A 19,765-nucleotide genomic window follows, 5' to 3' on the forward strand; every position below is an offset into this window, starting at 1 on the left:
ATTTTGAAAAGATATATGAGATTGCTGAAAGGAACACAGGATTTTAATATTCGCTTGGATGTAGTCCACCATCAAACAATTCCAAGTTTTTATACTAGAAAACGTATTATACCTTTCCACCACCTTATGCCTCATCCGATATACAATACCAATATCTGGAAGAATGCTTATCGCTCATCGAAAAATATTTTGAACTGAAAGTTTTGACACAAAATCTTCTTTTTCCGTTCAGTTACGCTATTTCTGGCAGTGTGTACGTGAAGTCCCTTGAATCTTGTATGAACTGTTGACTTCTGACATCTCATTTGAAGTGATAAATTTATATATTAAAATCCTTGCAAGTGTTCGCTTTCGAGTTTTCTCAAGTTTTATGGGAGAGCAACACATTTTGCTTTTATAAAGCTAATAACATATATATATATAATATATTTCTAGCATAAATGGTCAAAAAAACACTCTTTATATTGGTGGCAACGACATAGCTAAAGAAGGAGATTGGAAGTGGCAGGATGGTACTGATGTAATAATGAGAGGAGAAGCGGGATATCCAAACTGGTTTGTTTCCTAATTTTATTTAGAAAAATTGCAAAAACATAGACAATATATTTGGACACGAGTAGCCTGTATTATTATAATTTCTACTCTTATGACGTGAAATTGTCAGGATTTTCAATATTACAGGAGCGGTAATCAACCCAACGGCGGGGTCACCAACCTCCATGATGAAGATTGTTTATCAGTTGGCAGATAGCGGTACCAGTGCGTTGATGTTTACCGTAGTGAAAACTTCTACTACATTTGCCAGAAAGATAATATTGATTTTTCTCTGTTCGTTTCATGAACTAACTCACCGAGATTATTCTGTGTCATTTATCTTCAAATTCCGCATCCGAATTCAATGGCTCTTTCGTTGAAATACAAAGCATCAATGGCAACCAGAGAAGGTGTTTTGCAACAAACTGCAGCACCGCGACACAAGTTGAATGGTACAAAACATGTAACAAAGTATCAACCGAAACTACAAGAAGAGTCCATCAATTCTTACAAACCGGATCAGCAACATTGAATCTTCAAAACGCAAATATTGCAGATGATGGATCTTACAGTTGGCGTTATCGAATTGGTAAAACTTGGAATTCTACATCGGTATAACATGAAGGTAACTATAATTAATTATTTTGGTTTGTAATCTTTGCCTATTGATCTTGTGTTATTTATTTTTTAGTGGCTGGAAATCCCCCAATCCAACAAGTATCGAATAACACCTGCAACTTTATCCTCTCATAGCAACCAAATAAAAATTCATTTGGATTCCCACACAAGTGAGTTGACCATTATGCATATTTATGCATTAAGTGCAAGATTTTGTTTATTTCCCAACCTCTGCTCCAAATAAAGCTCTGAATAAGCCACCAATATCTGTGGTCATTTTCTGACAATATTGTAGTGAACAAGCTGTTAATTTCTCGTTGTCAAAATGATTACACTTTTTTCTGGGATCATGGGTATTAGGGTTGGTCGAATCTTTTTTCTGTAACGTCAACATGAGCAATCCTATCATGCTATTACTACCCGACACCGTCGTGCATAATGATAAACAGGGTATAAACAATGTATATATATTCAATGTCCACGGGGACGCCACACCTTTCTAACACAATTTCAATCATGAGACGTTAGTAGTCATTAATAACAAATATATATATATATAATGATTAATATTGTGCAAAATGTTCTTGTATTATTATCAGTGTAAATTCTATTCTGTTTCATAGAATAAAAGTGAGTCCGACCTCAGGTGGGTCAACAAGATGAGTGGATTCGCCAACATCTGAGAAGCTTTCAACTTCAATAACCAGTTTGTCGCCCACCACAACCTACCAAATAAAAGTACGAAATATTAGTATAATACAGTACATGTATCTCAGTCATATGTAATATATAAAATACTTCTTTTTGTGATTACATTTTCTCTGGTGAGATAGCCACGGTAGCCTACATTGAGTCATTTTATCTGCTTCAATTGTGACAGAAAATCTACTTTTTTTCGTGAAGTTTGAAGCTACCTGGCTATTCTGCCAACTTATACGTTGGTATTATAATGTTCTCAAATTTTTTTTTGTCAGATAACTTCATGTGTAACGAAAGAAATTTGTCCAACCAATTATTCTACCACACGAAACGAAACAACAGGGGAAGCAACTTTATCTGTTGAATCGTCGTCAGTTGCTTTGTACAAGAATACGCATACCTGCGTCATTTCGTGTCAGATAACTTCATGTGTAACGAAAGAAATTTATCCAACCAAATATTCTACCACACGAAACGAAACAACAGGGGAAGCAACTTTATCTGTTGAATCGTCGCCTGTTGCTCTGTACAAGAATACGCATACTTGTGTCATTTTGTGGGTATTACCTAACAAGACAGAAGCTGGAAATTCATATATCGTGGTAAGTCAATATGTGCATTATCGATTGTGACTTGCAATCGTAGATCAGCTCCAAGTCTTGGTTCTCCGCGCTTACTTCAACATCCTATCATCACCACCAATTTTTAAGGGCTTTCTTGGTGAAAAGTATAACAACCGATGACACAACACGAGTGTTTTAATGCAACTTTACCTGATGATTTATAGGAACTGAATCTAATTTCGCAAGATTCAAACTTGAAGACAAACACGAAACTCATAGATGTGACGTCATTATCCCTGTATTTATTCAAACCTGAACCAAATCGCAACTTTTCCGCTTCGATCCCAATATTCAATTGTGTTTAGCCTGTCAAAGGTTCTTGTGTGGGAAATCCAACATGTATCAATTGAATTCAGTAATTATTGTTTAAATTTTTACAGTTACTATACTGAATTAAAAATGATCATTGATAATTTTGTCACTCGTATAGTCCCAATGAAATTGTGATTAAGTTTCAATTCTTGCCTTTGCCAAGCTTCGTTTTCAACATAAAGCACTGATATTAGAAATTTCTAAAATGTATTTATTTGTTATTTAATTAGCCGATATTAGAAAACTATGCAACCTATTTCGATATATATATATATTTCGTCTGAAACCTAAATCACTATTAAGTTTCAACAAATAATTCCAGGCAACGGGTAATTAGATACTAACTGCTGTTCTGAGAACGTCACTTTTGGAAACGAAACTTCATTGCAGTAACTTATGAATTTAGCAGACATCAGTTGACGTGAGACATTAAACAGGTCATTTTCTTAAAAAAAATTAGGAAATTTGGAAAACGCTTCATGAAATATATATTGTTTGAAAAACTATTCTTTCGGTTTATGAATAACGTCATTTAAATATTCATTGAAAACGAATTGGATGGGACAAGTTCAAAAGATTTTAACCGCCAACTATATTTCTTCCCTGAACAATTTTGATGCAAACAATTACAACGTAGATTAAGCAGCATTTGCCATTTTCCAGAAAATGGTCGAACACAATACAACACCGCCCGGAGTTTTTAACTGTTTTACTGACCTGTTGCATGTAATAAAAGATTATATTCTGAAACAGGAGAAATTGTTCATTTTGTTTTTCAAATTGAAACTCAATTAAAACTAAATATGATTCAAAATATATGTGATTGATAGTGTATAGCAAATAATAAAAAATATTTTTTATGAGCTATCAAGTCAAATTTATGGCTATTCAACGACAATATCCCAAATGTAATATTTTTTTACCTTGTAAATTGCTCTTACAACTTTAATAATATCTGTTATAGTGAATGTGAATGATGCATCATTATTTACCTACAATGAAAATCCTGCTATGTAACTAAATTTTTTAATGATGTTGCTCTGTAGATGAATTTCACAATCTGAAGTTTGCAGATAATTTGAAAATCAAAAACTAATCGGATGATTTTTTTACAGCTTTTCAATCATTGACAAAACAAATGGTGCTGTTTTGTTTTGTTCCTTTGATACATCCCTCATGTAATTTTGATCAATTTCGTTTTGTCTGTATGTCAACCGCAATGATACAAATATTGAACAAAATATTGAAATGTCCACAATAGTTTTTTTAATACCTCGTTATATGATAAGAACAGTTGAACGATATCTGCAATCCTTTGCGAGTATTTTTCAAACCCATTTTTTCCCTGAAAGGATAAATAATGGGAATTATATATATATTATATTGTAAAAATCATACAAAGGCTTCTGTCACAAGTAATGACAAAATGAAAAAAGTGTTGAAATTCATTATGCAGATCTGTGTACAGGGTAAATAACCCTTTTGCGATTTTGCTTTAATTAAATATTGTCAAAGACATATCTAACGTTCTAAAATTGAATGATTCGGCTAAATTTTGTAAAAAAAGAATTGAGAAAGCCTTTGGTAATTCCGCGAAAAAGCTGGAAATTCCATGCTCGCATCTAGTCAATGAGCCTGGTCATATAGTTACGCGGTTTGGATATCATAACATATTTCGCCATACAGACTATAGGCATTACGATATTAAAAGTTTGGTAATCACTGCTCTAGTTACTTATGGCTTTTCTAATTATTCAAGACTTCGCATTAGGAACGAATATCATAACATACTTCGCCATACAGACTATAGGCATTACGATATTAAAAGTTTGGTAATCACTGCTCTAGTTACTTATGGCTTTTCTAATTATTCAAGACTTCGCATTAGGAACGAATATCATAACATACTTCGCCATACAGACTATAGGCATTACGATATTAAAAATTTGGTAATCACTGCTCCAGTTACTTATAGCTTTTCTAATTATTCAAGACTTCGCATTAGGAACGAATAACCTGTGAACTATCTTTTTAATATTGATTCGGATTGGCGACTCAAATTAAACTTGGCCTGTTAATTGATTCAGCTATTCAGACAAACCAGAGGAAATAATAATTTCTCGAATTGCGACACATGAAAAGATAGGAGAACATGAGGAATGTTAAATCTCTATAAATAAATGTGTTTCTAGATTTGATTTCACCCTGTGATAATATTTTTCACTATATGCCAGCGCTTTTTCTATTTCATTATTCCTTGATTAAGTTTGTCTGCATAGAAAGGCTCCTTTTTTTCATTTTGTTAACACCAAATTAGAAAAGCGCCAACAAACTTACTCAACGTATGAGTCGCTCGCTATACGGAGTCTAGTAGAAATTTACTACATAGTAGTATACTTTGAAAAAGTCGATTTTCTGCGATTTATATTTTGCTTTGCCTTTTTTTTTTATACACAAATCATAATGCCTACAGCCCTACATCATATGCGCTCTACAATGTGCCACTAGCTAGCTACCTCATTGCTTCAGCCAATACTTCATTGAAGTATATTGCACCGCGCAAATACTTACACGTCAGCAATTACTTTACTTCCTTCTTTTCATCTTCAATATCAGAATAAAATAAGAGAACGATACTCAAATAACACGATGGCCGGTGTTTCTTAAGTATGTGTACTAATGGCGGACACCGGAACGTAGTATATGTACCACGTTAAGATTAGGCCAGTGTTTCCCAAACTTTGTTGGTGGAACGAACATGGTTCGTTCACTCTTGTTTGTTTACCCCATTTTCCTGCAATTCTGCAGTTTGCCAGCTGGACTCGCCTGGTTGCTCGTTTCTATTATTTTCCACCCTGGGACTGTGCTCGCACTCGCTGATTCTATACTCTTTTATTTCCTCGGCACTTCACTGGTCTATATCATCTTTCTTTAGCGGCTTGCCTGCTGCTTCATCTTCACCATCTTAATTTTCCTGGGCTACCCATCTGCTTCCTTTTTGCCACTGCGCTGTGTGTGTGCGCTGATCCTGCCCTAATAATTGCGACATTTGGATGGCCTATCATTTCTCATTGACGGCTTGCCTGCTGCTGTCTGCCCATGTTTCTGCCACCACCTTCACCATTTTTATTTTCCCCAAGCTGCTGTCCTGCAATCGGCTCCCTTTTCAGCACGACCACCTGTATGGTGTGCTGATCCTGCCCTACAGCTCGGTGGGGTTCGAATTCCTGATACCTGGCCTAATGTTTAACCTATCTATAGTCTCTACGTACCCCCTGTGCTTAGTGCTACCGTTACTGACGAAATACGGGCGCACCAGAATCTTACTTAATTAGCATCGCCACGCATGACGGCCCACGACGAGGCTAATTAACCCGCAAAAAATACAATACACATAGTCACATACTGAATTGTTTGGAATCAAGTGTATTTATAGCCGAATGAAAGTCGCTCATCTGAAACTATTGTTTGCGTTTACTTTATTTGCGAAAATAAAATTATATCTCATTTTTAGTTCTTGTTCATTTTAGTTTTTTCAATAAAAATGCGTAATTGCGATAAGATGCGTAAGATAAATTGGGAGTGAATTTGCGAACCAAATTTCAGCTTTTTCATACTTCACAAAGAGAATCAAGTTATTATTTGAGTATTCTATTTCAACCGGCCAATATCGAGGTATGTGATTCAAATTGGCGAATTAGTCTAAACACTGAAACCATTAAAAAATCGTCTACGTGAATTACTGAAGTGCGGAAATGGCTGTGGTGCCCATTTTCATTATTGCCACAAGCACTTGGTTATATTGCTTTTAATGCAGTGGTTCCCAACCTTTTTACGGTGACATGTCCTAGCAGCCCCAGCCTGCCGGTACTGGACTATATGTGTTTATTCCTGTCTGACACCATTATCCAAGTCTTCCTTACGTTTCATTCAACTGATCTTGCCCTAAAAATAATAAACTACAATCTAATTTACAAACGTTATTGCGATTATTCTGCAACTTTGTGATTCTTCCGAATCTACGACCAACTTATTGATCAACTGAAAGTACCGCACGATTGGGGCACAGATAGCAAACGTCAGCTTCAATAACAGATGCGTCGTATGCCATGAAAATTATAAGATTGCAAAAAATCTAAGCCCACTGCTTCAAGCAAATACTTGCACGCTTTCACGTTCATTATTATTCTGTTAATTGTGAATAAAATTGCAAGCTGGTTCATATTTTTTACACATTGCCATAAGTTTATAGAATATAGGGTATATATTCCCGTAGTATGTGAACTGGGTTAGGGTTAAGCCATAACTTTATCCAGATTTTCCTTATTTTTTTAGTTATATTTCGAAATCGGGAATGCCTGTGTTGGCCAAGTAAATATACCCCTTACCATAGGTTTCAGTCTTTGATGTAAAGAGGGCGAACAATATTAGTTACCTCCATATTTGTACACACTTCTGGAGCGCCGTTTATGGGGATTGAGCTGGCATTTAATTTTAAAACCTTGTGCAAGCTTTGAATGACTGACTTCGGGTTAAATAACTATATTAAGCAGAGACTTAAATTACTTGAATAACATCTTGACCTAACATGTTACAGACAAATTTTTGTATATACAATATACAATATATTACAATACAATATACAATATAGAGGACTTGCACGGGTCACGTGACTTTGTTTACTGGACGGCAAAAAAAACAAAAAACATAACACAAAAATAAAAGAGAAAATAATGATTATGACAAATAGGATAGGCGAATATGGATAAAGCATATTACTAAAAACATACAAACAAAAAATAGATTTAATTAGCTACATGCCCCCTCAAAAATTTTGCAAGGCGCGCTCCACACTTTGAGAACCATTGCCCCACTGAATAATTGCTGATACATTTTTAACGCTAAATAACAGATTTTTTGGGTAGAATATTAAATTTTATGCCGACGATACCAAGAAATGAACACGGGTCCAGTTCTAAAGACTTTGCCATATAAAATTGTGAGCGCGCATTGGTGCCCAAACCAACAGCATTATTGCAAACACAAGGGGAAAAGTTCCTTTTCAAGAATGATAAAAATCTGACAAAATTTGGAACAAAATAACGCAATTTTTATCCCGAATATTGGGCGGTAATATGACAAAAACACGATTTTACATTGCTAAAATTTATTCTTGTCTTATTCGCTTATTAGCCATAGAAAAAAAAAACGATAGTTGTCCGAATCATGATATTATAATGTATTTAGGGCATTTTCCATAAAAAATTCTATTTGACAGACGAACCAAAGCTGACTATACTCAATATATTTTAAAAATAAAACTTTGTCCGCAGATTTCCCGAAATATTACAAATATTCTTTATTGTTAGATGTGCAAGTAATTTACACGATTGGAAAAAACGAATCAGTTTCAAATTGCATTTACATACAAAACATGCGAAACAACAACATTTACGGAATTTGTTAACTTTATATTCATAACTATTATACATGTGTCAACCACCCCCTTCACGCACGAAGTATATTTTTATTGTTAAATAAGTTTCGCTCTTTATAACTAACAAGAGGGCTATGCTCAAATATATGGACACGAAATTCATAACGAAATTTTTTACCATCATTTCCCCGAAAATCATACAGTTTTCGTATCCCACGTGTTCCATGGGAAATACAATTGTGTGTTGTCCCATTCTATGCAACGTTTTCCATGGACAAGTCTGGACATAAAGAAACTTTCGCTATAATGCGTATCCCCATTTAAGTTTTTGGCCATTTGGAACCGTCGCCACAAAATCTTAATATGGTGAGATGGAGTGAATATTTAAATATTAGATGCAAACAGCTAATTTTCAAAGAGATGCTAAAATTGTACAATATTCTGCCTAAAACTCAGCTATTAAACATGTGCAACGATACTTCAAACACTCTTACGAAAATTTCTTCCTTGGTCTATTAGTGCATTGGTTCTCAAAGTGCTCCGTGAAAAAAAAATTAGGCGCTCCGCGAGATATTCGATTACTGACTTGGCTAATTTTGTGACTGTCCAAAGAAGTAAAAACATCATTAATAAAATTTGACATCAGTAGCGTCGAAATATGACAACGAGCGTAAATTCGAATGTGACATTATCTATAAGTAGGATCGCAGTGGATAAAAAGTTCTCTCTCGAATAAAATAGTCAATTCATAGCCGGTGCGAGCATTTTAAATGTCTTGTCATAGTAATTTCATTTCAGTAATTTATTTGTGTTCTTTGTTGCTCGAATTTTAGTCGAGAAAACTTTTACCAAATAATAAAATGAAAAATCACTATTTAAAAACTGCATAAAATACGTCCAAACTGCCAACTATAAGTAGACCCGAATCGTATTTTGAGGTTAGTCAAATTTGATTGTTTTTTCGGCACTCAAAATAAAGATATGAACAAAATACGAACGATTGTAATTTAAAATATTGTAAAAAAAATTGCTCGACATATCCTGCATTAATTATCTTACATATCGTCACACACCGAGAAAATGTCGTATTGGGCTCCATTGGTAGTATCAAAATAGACAAAAGGTACATCGCGCTAACTGTGTTTCGATTTCAGTTACTATATGGTATATATTTAAAAAAATTTAACACAACAAATTTACAATGTCTAAAAAGCGTTTTCAATCTGCTGCGAGACTGCTAGAACAAAACTTATGGTGATATCTTCCGTTTTAGATTTTAGTATTAATATTTTATAATGCCGCTTTTCAATCAAGAATTGGGTCGCGGATTCACCTCTTTATCATTTATATCTTAGCATCTCTTCAGCGATTTTTATAATATAGTATTCTAACTTGTTTTGCACGCTGAACTCATAATTCCGCACAAGAACAAAAAAAGTTATCGTCGGCCTCGTGGAACATTACATTCATATGTCAAAGAAAATTTGTGATTCAGGGAGAATAAGCAGATAGGTTGTTTAAAAACACGTCGCGCTGACGAAAACCATCGGCTATTCTACCAAAATGCCATCGCGTACGTTATTAAGAATTTTTCAGTATTCCAAAAACACCAAACGGGTGTTCGACCCCAAATTTGATAATATGTTTGTTGAGTTTACAGCCTTAATATATTTAATTATCTGTGAAATTCAGATTTTTAATCATGTTTTGTATTAGCCTATTACAAATGTTTAGCATTTAAATAAAAGTAATTAATTTTAACTTACTTAGGAATAGTAATAGATCACAATTTTAAAATTTATTGTGCGGATCCGTGAATAATGGTGATGAATGGTAATTAGAAAGATTCAAAAGATTTTAATAACACACTTGCTCTTCAGAGTCGAGGCAGTCACCTCTCTCAGTGATGCATAATCGGACAAATAACTCCGCTTGTCTTTTCCGCTTTCAAGAAGTGTTTCAGAAAGCTGAAATTTATATGAGATAATGAAATGTAGGTAAATTTTGTATAATATTGTTTCGAAATATATAATAGTTGTTGAATTATGTCAATATTAAGTTTTAGGTTTAAAGATTACAGAAAATGTAATTTGACAGGAGCACAGAGAAGCTATGCTTATACTTTAGATCAGTGTTTCCCAACCCGAGTCCGCGGAGCGTTTGAATGAGTCCGCAACGAGTCAGAAATTCACTAATTCACTGCGGGCTGCAAACGTTTTTGCGAAACTTAACTATCAGCCAAGTCACGAATTCACATGAAACATAAAAGACAAGTTTATTCAGATAACATTATTCGAGTCAATAATTACTGGTTAATGAGTAGGACTGGTCATATATTCGAATATTCAACTATTAGAATAGCAATTCACTATTCGAAAATTTGGTAACAGGTGACGCGTCGCTTAATCAAATGATTTGATTTCACAACTCACATGCGGATTTCCGTCGAAAACACGAGTCTGCACACGCTTCGATAGAGTTCGAGAGTTCGAACAAGGAATAATTTTTTTCCTTGTTGTAGGTGTCAATGGTGGCAACCCAAATTTTCTAAATTGAAAAGCAGCAATACAAAATACTAAATATAAAACGGATAACACCATAAGTTTTGTTTTACGATTGTTCGCGACCGATTAAAAACGTTTTTGTAGACATTGAAAATCGCAAAATTTCGGGTGCTGCCATAGTATACATACCAGGGCAATATTCAATTTTTTGGCGATACCAAATTCGCAAGATCGCAACAAATATGTATCAAAACTAAATATGATCAATATATTTTTACATTATTATGTTCGCAGATTGACGTGGCATTTTAAAGAAGTAATGCTTTCATGTTGTCGTAAGTCGGCGCAACCGCGTTTTACCATGAACATAATTACATTAAAATAGAAAGACATTTTAAATTCTCATCGTTGTCATGGACTGAATATTGTGCGACAGAAACGGCCATTATACACTAAACAAGTCGACCCCTATAACGAACGCGTAATTGCGCGAATTTCCGATTTTGAAATTTTAATGTTATGTTTGGTTTAATTGCTTCTTCACACAGAGGTTATTTACAGATTTCCGCCTAAATTACAAATATTACTTTGGAATGATTTTTCAGTGTATAATATTGCAACACATCATATAAATTATATTTATATTCATTGAAAACGACGTTGAAAATACGGCAACATATCCAAGAAATGAAAATATTAAAAATAAGGCGGGAAAGATGAAATCTAACAAATATTTCTATTCTTAATTACCTTAACGCCCTTCAAAAATTGTCCACGCCCTTGTGATAAGCTATGCTTTTTCTAAAGATACAAAGACGACAACTTGTAGCCTACTGTGACTTCCCATCGACTTCCTGAAAATATACGTCTATGAATAACTTCAGCCACAGACATTGTATATATAAACAAGAATGGCATATCATTACTACGGAATAAACGATAGGGAAATAAGGAATATATTTCAAGATTTGAACACTTATGAACATGGGACGGTATGATTACTGAGACTACTAGCAACGGGAATATAGGCTGACTAGTAGATTTACAATTTGGTGGTATCTCATGTATATAGTAACCTTTTTGGTATCAAACTGGTTATCGAGCACCGACACCCAAGTTCCTAATATCTAATTAAAAAAGTAAGAATTCTATAGTTTTTTAACTACTATATCGTATATTGACGATTGAGTGCCGTATGAAAGATCCAACTAACAACATGCAATAGAGATTATATAGGAGAGTTTATATTAATTAAGCTCTTTTTGATACACATGATTAGACATAACATGAAGTGACCCGCACTAACAATAGGGCAAATATGACACATATTTCTATGTCTTTAAATTCAAACAGTTATGAACATGGATGGTATTATAACTTAGGACTTTTACCAAGGGGATATTGACCAAAAAGGAGTTTACACTTGGTTGAATATATATAATTTTATACAGTATCGTTTTTGGAAATTTTTTATTATCACTCTGATAATATCATTATTGAAAATTTTGGGCGATTCCAGTTTGAACTATAGTTGGGAACATCAATGGCATGGTTATCAACTGTTTACTACCAGAGCGCGCAAGTCACGATGAGCTACAGTTACATTTAGGAAATTAGCCTGATTACTTTATATAGTATGGTAGTTAGTGTGAACTACTATTTGTGGCAAAACCCCTCATCAGATAAAAGAGGGCCAGGACTACGATTTCGACAAATTAGGCATATTGGTGCATATATAGGCACTCTATGATAAACAACAAGTTAAACAATAGGTTTTATGACACTGACATTACAAGACAGTAATTGGCCTTTCGGTTTGGACGATTAAACAAAACGACAACAGATGGGACAACACAGTAGTTAGTCCCTAAACGTGCAGCGCTGTACTGACTATGCCATTATTCACCGTATATTGCTACATTTAACAGTACAGAATAGGTAATTCCGCGATTCTACGAAATGAACATGGCAAGGTTTTAACACATTTTGCCATTTTGACAATTATGAGCGCGCATTGGTGCCCAAACTGACAAAAAGAAGATCAATACAATGCATTCTTTTGTCTCGACTATTGAGCGGGAACGAAAAATACCAAATTTTTATTTCTAAAAAAATGACCCCCGCCTTATTTGCTGGGCCGACTCAATAGCCAAAATAAAATGGTAGTTGTGCGAATCATGTTATTATGAAATTGGGGTTGTAATTTATAGAAAATTTCATTTGACAGACGAAACAAAACTGAGCTTATACTCAATATAATTCAATTATTAAGAATTATGACTCAATTATTAAAAGTAATAATTTGTCTGTAGATTTCCCGAAAAAAATACAATATATAATCTTTTTATTTATAGAAATGTGAATTGAAAGATTTTAAATGATTTGGTTACATACTTGCTCTTCAGACTTGATAGGCCTCCATCTCGCTCGGTGATGAAAACCTGGCACTTACGAATTTCTTTTGGTGCAATGATAAATTGTCCTGCCGACTTTCAAGCAGTGTTTCAAAACGCTGAAAATCAATATACATGTCGTGATTTTGTGTAAGCTAAATTTGAATTAAACTAAATTTCGTTGAGCCAACTATGCCATTCTCAGGTAGTTAATTCACACAAATGGTATTTGACAGAGACACTGTAAAGCTATGCTTATGCTAAAGATACAAAAAATCAACTATGTAATTCATTTTAGGTCATTTTCAACCATGTCGCTCATTTCACCAAAATTACATCCTTTAGTTATAATGATATGTTAGTGTATCCTATTGTACGACATTTTGTATTCTTAAGGTAAGACTCTTTTCTGAATATTTTTTTCTAAAAATATACGTAAGTTTGAATAAAATACGTAACCGGTAAATTTCGACATTTTATTTCATAAAATCCAAAACTTAGTAAATTTGGACGAATAAAATTTATTTAGCGATCGCCATTAAATTTCAAATATATACATATCACTACTTATAACATATCAGGTATAGTTTTCAAACTGCACAAATTGCATATATTACAATAACAATAAAATACCCAATGAAGTTTTAACTGTTTCATGGAGTATATGACTAATTCCCTCTGATCAGTAACTTGTAACAGTATTATCACATTGGGGATCGCTATCCAGCAGGGAAGCGCGCAAAGAGAGTACACTAATTTGGTACAAAGTACTATATTTATAGTATTTTTTTGGACTTCTGCTTCGAAACACAATTATTAAAACTAGATAGAATGCACAGGACCAGAAAGTCGGCATAATAATGTTGGCTTGCATCGAACTATTTAGCATTTTAAACGTGAACGTGGGTCTTACTTTTTTGGACTTTTGAATCGAAAGACAATTATTAAAACTAGTGCAAATATGAATCTTACAATTTCGAGAGAAAACACACGATCAAATAAGTGGAATAACAATGCTGACTCTGATCGCAAGACCCGAGAAGCGATGCGCTCGCATCGAATTGTTTAGCATTTTAATTAAACGAAAACAGTGGTATACAGCAATCAATAGGCGTCGAAAGTCGAATAAAATGTTCAAATAATATTTACTTGTAATATTCCTCGTCCGTTACTTGTGTCTTCGAATCTTTAATATTTCTGCATCTGAAATTTTTTTTTAAGATAATGATAAATTAACTGTCGCAGAACTGTAGCTAGCATATTCAATGGACAGTGGGACTGAATCTATCGGATCGTTTGCACAAAGACCGCCACGTTTTAAAATGACATATTAGTAATTATCCATTCGGGGTTAGGAATGATTTAAAAATTTGAATTTCCAGCGCAATCTGCATTCCTAACTTAAACTGGATAATTACTAATTCTCTTGTTTTGAACGTTGGTAGGGTCTTTGTACAAAGATCCAATCTATACACAATAATATAGCAAAGGAAAAAGGCTATGACGAATCTCTATTAAAACATGGATTTTGCGCTACATTTGCGAAAGTTTTAGGCTCACAATGTTCCATGTCATACGCGTTTATTGTAAAACGGTTGACTGTAAATAAAATGAAATAATCAATAAACAATCACAAGATGAGGGCGGAAAGAAAGTGCATAAACAGAAAGTTAATAGAAAATAAACTTACATATGATAACGCTCCAAAGGCCTAAATTGACGAGAGACGGACAGGGAACGTGATCGATAACGTTATTGGAATAAAAATAGCAACTAAATTTAGAGAGCAGTTAATAAGAATGAAATATAAAAATACATGAACTATTAAAGCAATAAATGACGACGATGGTCATATGGGGCTCCGCCTACGATACCCTCACCACAGTTCTACCTAACGAGACCAAATGCCACCCACACGCTAAGTCATTAAAGAAGAAAATGCGAAACCGCACCACTAAACCCTAAACAAGTACGATCTGCGACGCGTAAGTCGAGATGCAAGAGTTACGCGTGACACGTCAGATGCAGTAAAGCCCGCGAAACTCGCGTCACAACAGAAAAGCAATTATCGATAAAAATTAGCCAGTCGGAACACAAGTCAGAACATCATTCAAAATATAACCAACTGAAAAGAAACTTCTATCGCCGACAGCCTATTTGTAAGAAAACGATGGAACCCGCTGTTGGTGAGTTCGATACAAAAGAGAATCATTCATCAATCTGTACTTCTGTATTAGGTTAATGATTCCAATTCGTATAGGCCCGAAAACCTCTAATTTGGTTCCTAACACAAAACCCTAACTGCATATTTACTTATTTTTTATTTTAAAACGTGGCAGGGGTGTTTATCTCAGATCACACATTTTTGCATCAGTGACGGGAGTTTAGTACAAAGAATCCAGTAATTCCTATATATTTGACTGTATATATTTGTCGAGTAAACGCGCACGTGAATGCCATCAAAAATGTAACCTTCCTACAACTCAATGAAGGAATAACGGCGTGTACAAGTTAAGCGTTATATCAATGCATTCTCTGCATTGGCGTACAAATCAGTTCATTGAATAATTTTTAAGTTAATTTTAAGTTTTCATACAATGACGTGCCGGCTATGTCGTTAAAAGAGAGGTCATGATGTGACATTGTTTCGAAGCCTACTGTGTAGTAATTTCTTCACCCAAACCAAACGGCGGAGACATAACATCAGCAACAGCATTAATCACGGTTCTATGCGAAGTAAATAATTGACAAGACAAGAGCATACCGGCGAGTCGACGACAACAACTAATAATATATAGATCAACTATTCGAGACCATCCAAATATTGGTGTTATGAAGCGCGGAGACCTTGGGTGCGTATGAAGCACTTTGAGTCTGTCTCTAGATTAGACCTCTTAGTAAAGAACGATCATGATACAAGTATGTACGCCGTAAAGGACTATTCTGAGATTTAATCACCCAGGGCAAGGGTAAACACGTAATTTAATGCATATATTTAGTATCTATGTCAACCAGTCCGCTGCAGCTGACTACGTTGGCGCATCGTGCTAAGCCTTAGGAGTACGCTTGATTTCTAACCTAAGATTACCCCGCTTGGATTCGCAAGTTCAAATCCCGTAGGGGATAATTTAGTACCAGAGGATTGCTGGCGGCTTCCTCCCGACACCCCAACCTCAAGCCAGCGTTTCCCAAACTTTTTTCGCCACGGAACACTTACACTTTTTATGTCGCTTCGTGGAACACCAAAAATGAAACTGATAAAGAAAAATGATGTAATGCAGCGAGTTGCCAAATGCGCCGCGAAAACTAACAGAATTGTGTTAAACATACCTAAAATATGATTGGATATAATTTTTTTTAATTTGAATGCTGGGTATATGGAGCAATAAATTCATTTTACCTTTCTATGTCGATTACTTTTCATTACGAAGTGTTTGCCTTTGTTGCAACGTAACAATGAGGTACTTTATTTTATTTATCTGTTGAATCTAGCAAACATGAGTAATTTATTCCGCATTTTAAAGTAAAAACCAGGCAGAGGTGGAGGAAGAAAAGTTGAGTTTTTGCTATTATCTTCAGGTCTACATGTTTGTCTACAGCCAAAACCATAAGCTGTAAACTTGATATTATATATACTTGACCACCCGCAAAAAGTTAGTCAGCTTTACGCCGACGGTGACGCGATATTCAACGGTCGTTAGATGGGCGACAACTTTATGATGACGTGGTTGGTATGGCGACCAATTCAACCCTAAGCGAACGCCATATATGAAAAAGATTTCTTTCTTGTAGGCTTTCCCACTACCGGCGGAAAAAATCTCATGGTATATAATTTTTGCAGCCATAGATTAAACATTAACATAAAGTCATCAGCTTTACAAACTAGGGATCAACGTCTCAAATTCATAACTTTGGCGCGAGTAGGGCTAGCCTAGATTTTACTGATTGGAAAAATTTGCCTGACTTGGCTCAGTTGGATGATGCATCGACTGTAGGATTTTGGTAATTCATACACAACTTCATAGATCAATCGAAGGCTCTCTCCCAATTTACCAAGCTAAGGAAGAACACAAGAGAATCGATTCCGGCCCATTCCAAGTTGAAGCAGTAAGGAAAGCTTACTTGTGCCTTTATGGGTTTAGCTTGAGGTAGGATCTTCATATAAGCGTGACTGAGGTCTGAACTCTGGATCACCAGTTGGATAATGCATATTTAATACACTGACTTGTAACGATCCATTTATACACGCAGTGTCCAATGAGGGGACGAGCTGAAAAAGCCTAACACTTGGATAAAAATAATTTTGTGTCTCCAGTATTAGATTTTCTATATGTAGCCTTCCATTCAAACAACTAAATTATCGCACTATTGGATTCCTCCGGCCTCTTGAATGTTCCACTGGGGTTATGCTTCACAAAAAAAAACGAGAATATCGGTCGGAGACCTAAGACTTATCGTTCGAAACTGCGGTTTCGATTTATGACTCTATAGTGACACCGCGTGTCCCATCACTAATTAATTAATAACTCGCTAATTATACGACATAATTCATCCAAAATCAATAGGCTCTGGTCCGAGATATGATGAATGCACATGCAAAATGGAGCAGATTCAACCACGCCTTCGTGAGATATCGCGTGCATCTAACAGACAGACAGACAGACAAACAGACAAATACCTACCTACCTAAAGATGGATAAGTAAAAACACTGGGTTGCATCAACAAATGATTCCATGTTTGATAACTAGATTAACTGGACAGCATAACCGATTTACTAATCTTATAACCCACACGGACTGGTAATCGGGCAAGAGGGCGTGGTACTCAGGTTCGATTACGCAGTCATTTCGACTTTCATCACCCCCACCGGATAAATATGTAAATCCTATTCCTTTCTTACAAACTTTTAGTAATAATATACAATAAACATATATATTTTGATGTTTTGGCCGGATGTATTCCATGAGCACATCATACAGGGTACCGCACGAACGAACGCAGCATGTTAATTACCGAATTAGCCTCGACGATAATCGGCTAATTAGGTAATATTTTGACGGCGGTGTCCTCGTCAGTAACCGTAGCGCATCGGTAGCGACTAGGTGCCGTTGCGCGTTAGTCTTTGGGTTTAAATCCAGATAGGTGTTAGCGTGAGAAGGATAGGGTTAGTGGCAGAAAGCAGACAGAATGGCCATTACACAGGAAGGAACTTAGAATCCAGGTAGTGTGGGTAGGTGAGGGTCAGCGGCGGAACGTAGACACGAAGGAAGTTGTAAATAATGTGGTGCAGGCCAAGGTAGGGTTGCCAACTATGAACTCAATAAAGGACATAGATTACCGTCATCATTTATTTTGTTACTTGCAGGAAGGAACAATATAAAACAATGAAATACAAATTATATACAAGCTAAAAAGATAAATTAAAAAATCTTCATGTGTTTTTGATTTAATGTTTATTTAACATTGACCCAATCAAGCTGCATTCTGTGAACAGTTAAGTGCTTTGAATCGTGCCAACGTTTTTGTTTGAATGAGTGCAACCTTATCAAATAGGGCAAACATATTCAAATCAAGTTTGTCTTTTAGCTTCAAATGCTCTACAATTTTTACAAGTGTCTGATATTTTGGAGAAAGATTATCCAAAAGAGATAATTTTCCAAATGTTGAATTTTCATCAATGTCAAATCATTTTTCCAAATACGTTATCGCAGAGTTGAGAAATAATCTAAAATCTTAGAGACCAATTATACGTAGAATTTTCAGTTATTGAACTAGAATTCACTCAAATCTTGGAGTGTTGCCACTTGCCATCTTCGGAAAATTAATGTAAAATTGGTATATCTTTGGCTATTTGAGCCGTACCAAAGCGAAATTAAAAAGAATAATCAAAAGGTTGCAATTACATAAACGGAGGCGATTTACAAACGAAACAATATCAAACACAGTACTATAACTATCGGGCAGAACGACGATGAAAAAAATAAAGGACAATTATCATCTTAAAAAGGACAAGGACAAAAATCTCAAATAAAGGATTTTCCTTTGAAATAAAGGTCGGTTGGCAACCTTAGGTCAGGGCCAGTGGCTTGACAAAGATTCAGCACCAGAGTATAAAACTAAGTGAAATGAAAGAAAGGCTGGGTTGCCTTGTGGCTGTGCCTGTCAGATTAATTAATTCTTCACCGATTGGATTGCAAACAGTTTCACCGCCTGGAATACAATATATATTTCGCATCTATATGACTCCCTACCAACGTAGTTCAAAAGATCTCTCACTTTACGAAACTAGCAAAATATTCATGATCCTGCTTTTAAATCTCATGGGAGCTCTCATTGGATTTTTGTACAAAGCTTCCGCCACTAATACACAAAATGAAAGATTTGATAGAAACAATCCTGAAATGTTTTAAATAAAAAATTAATAATTATCCAGTTGGTTCGGAATGAAATAAAAAATGGAATGTTCGGCGCAATATGCATTTTCAACTGAATACTGAATACTTTTTTTCATTTTAAGCGTTGGTGGAAGCTTTGTACAAAACATCCCATATATAACCGGTCTGTTCTTTATGCTTAGTTTCTACAAGAAATGAATGTTTGAACTTTTTCCATTTTTTATGCCCAAATTTGAAATCCCAATCTTA

General features: G+C 35.1%; 1 long non-coding RNA gene across 2 annotated transcripts; it reads right to left on the bottom strand.

Annotated features, from left to right (window-relative positions):
* Positions 1 to 1,650: 1,650 nt before the first annotated feature.
* Positions 1,651 to 14,995, bottom strand: LOC120342467 (uncharacterized). 2 transcript variants are annotated; one of them, XR_013474932.1, is made up of 6 exons: positions 14,811 to 14,995; positions 14,270 to 14,323; positions 13,122 to 13,239; positions 11,478 to 11,581; positions 4,060 to 4,131; positions 1,651 to 1,877 (listed from the first exon to the last, which is right to left on the bottom strand). It is a non-coding gene; the product is annotated as an uncharacterized LOC120342467 (long non-coding RNA). The 2 variants fall into 2 exon arrangements; XR_013474931.1 differs by lacking the exons at positions 1,651 to 1,877; positions 4,060 to 4,131 and adding an exon at positions 10,009 to 10,190.
* Positions 14,996 to 19,765: the final 4,770 nt, after the last annotated feature.

Source organism: Styela clava, chromosome 3, assembly GCF_964204865.1.
Source record: "Styela clava chromosome 3, kaStyClav1.hap1.2, whole genome shotgun sequence".
In the NCBI taxonomy this organism is placed as follows: Eukaryota; Metazoa; Chordata; class Ascidiacea; order Stolidobranchia; family Styelidae; genus Styela; species Styela clava.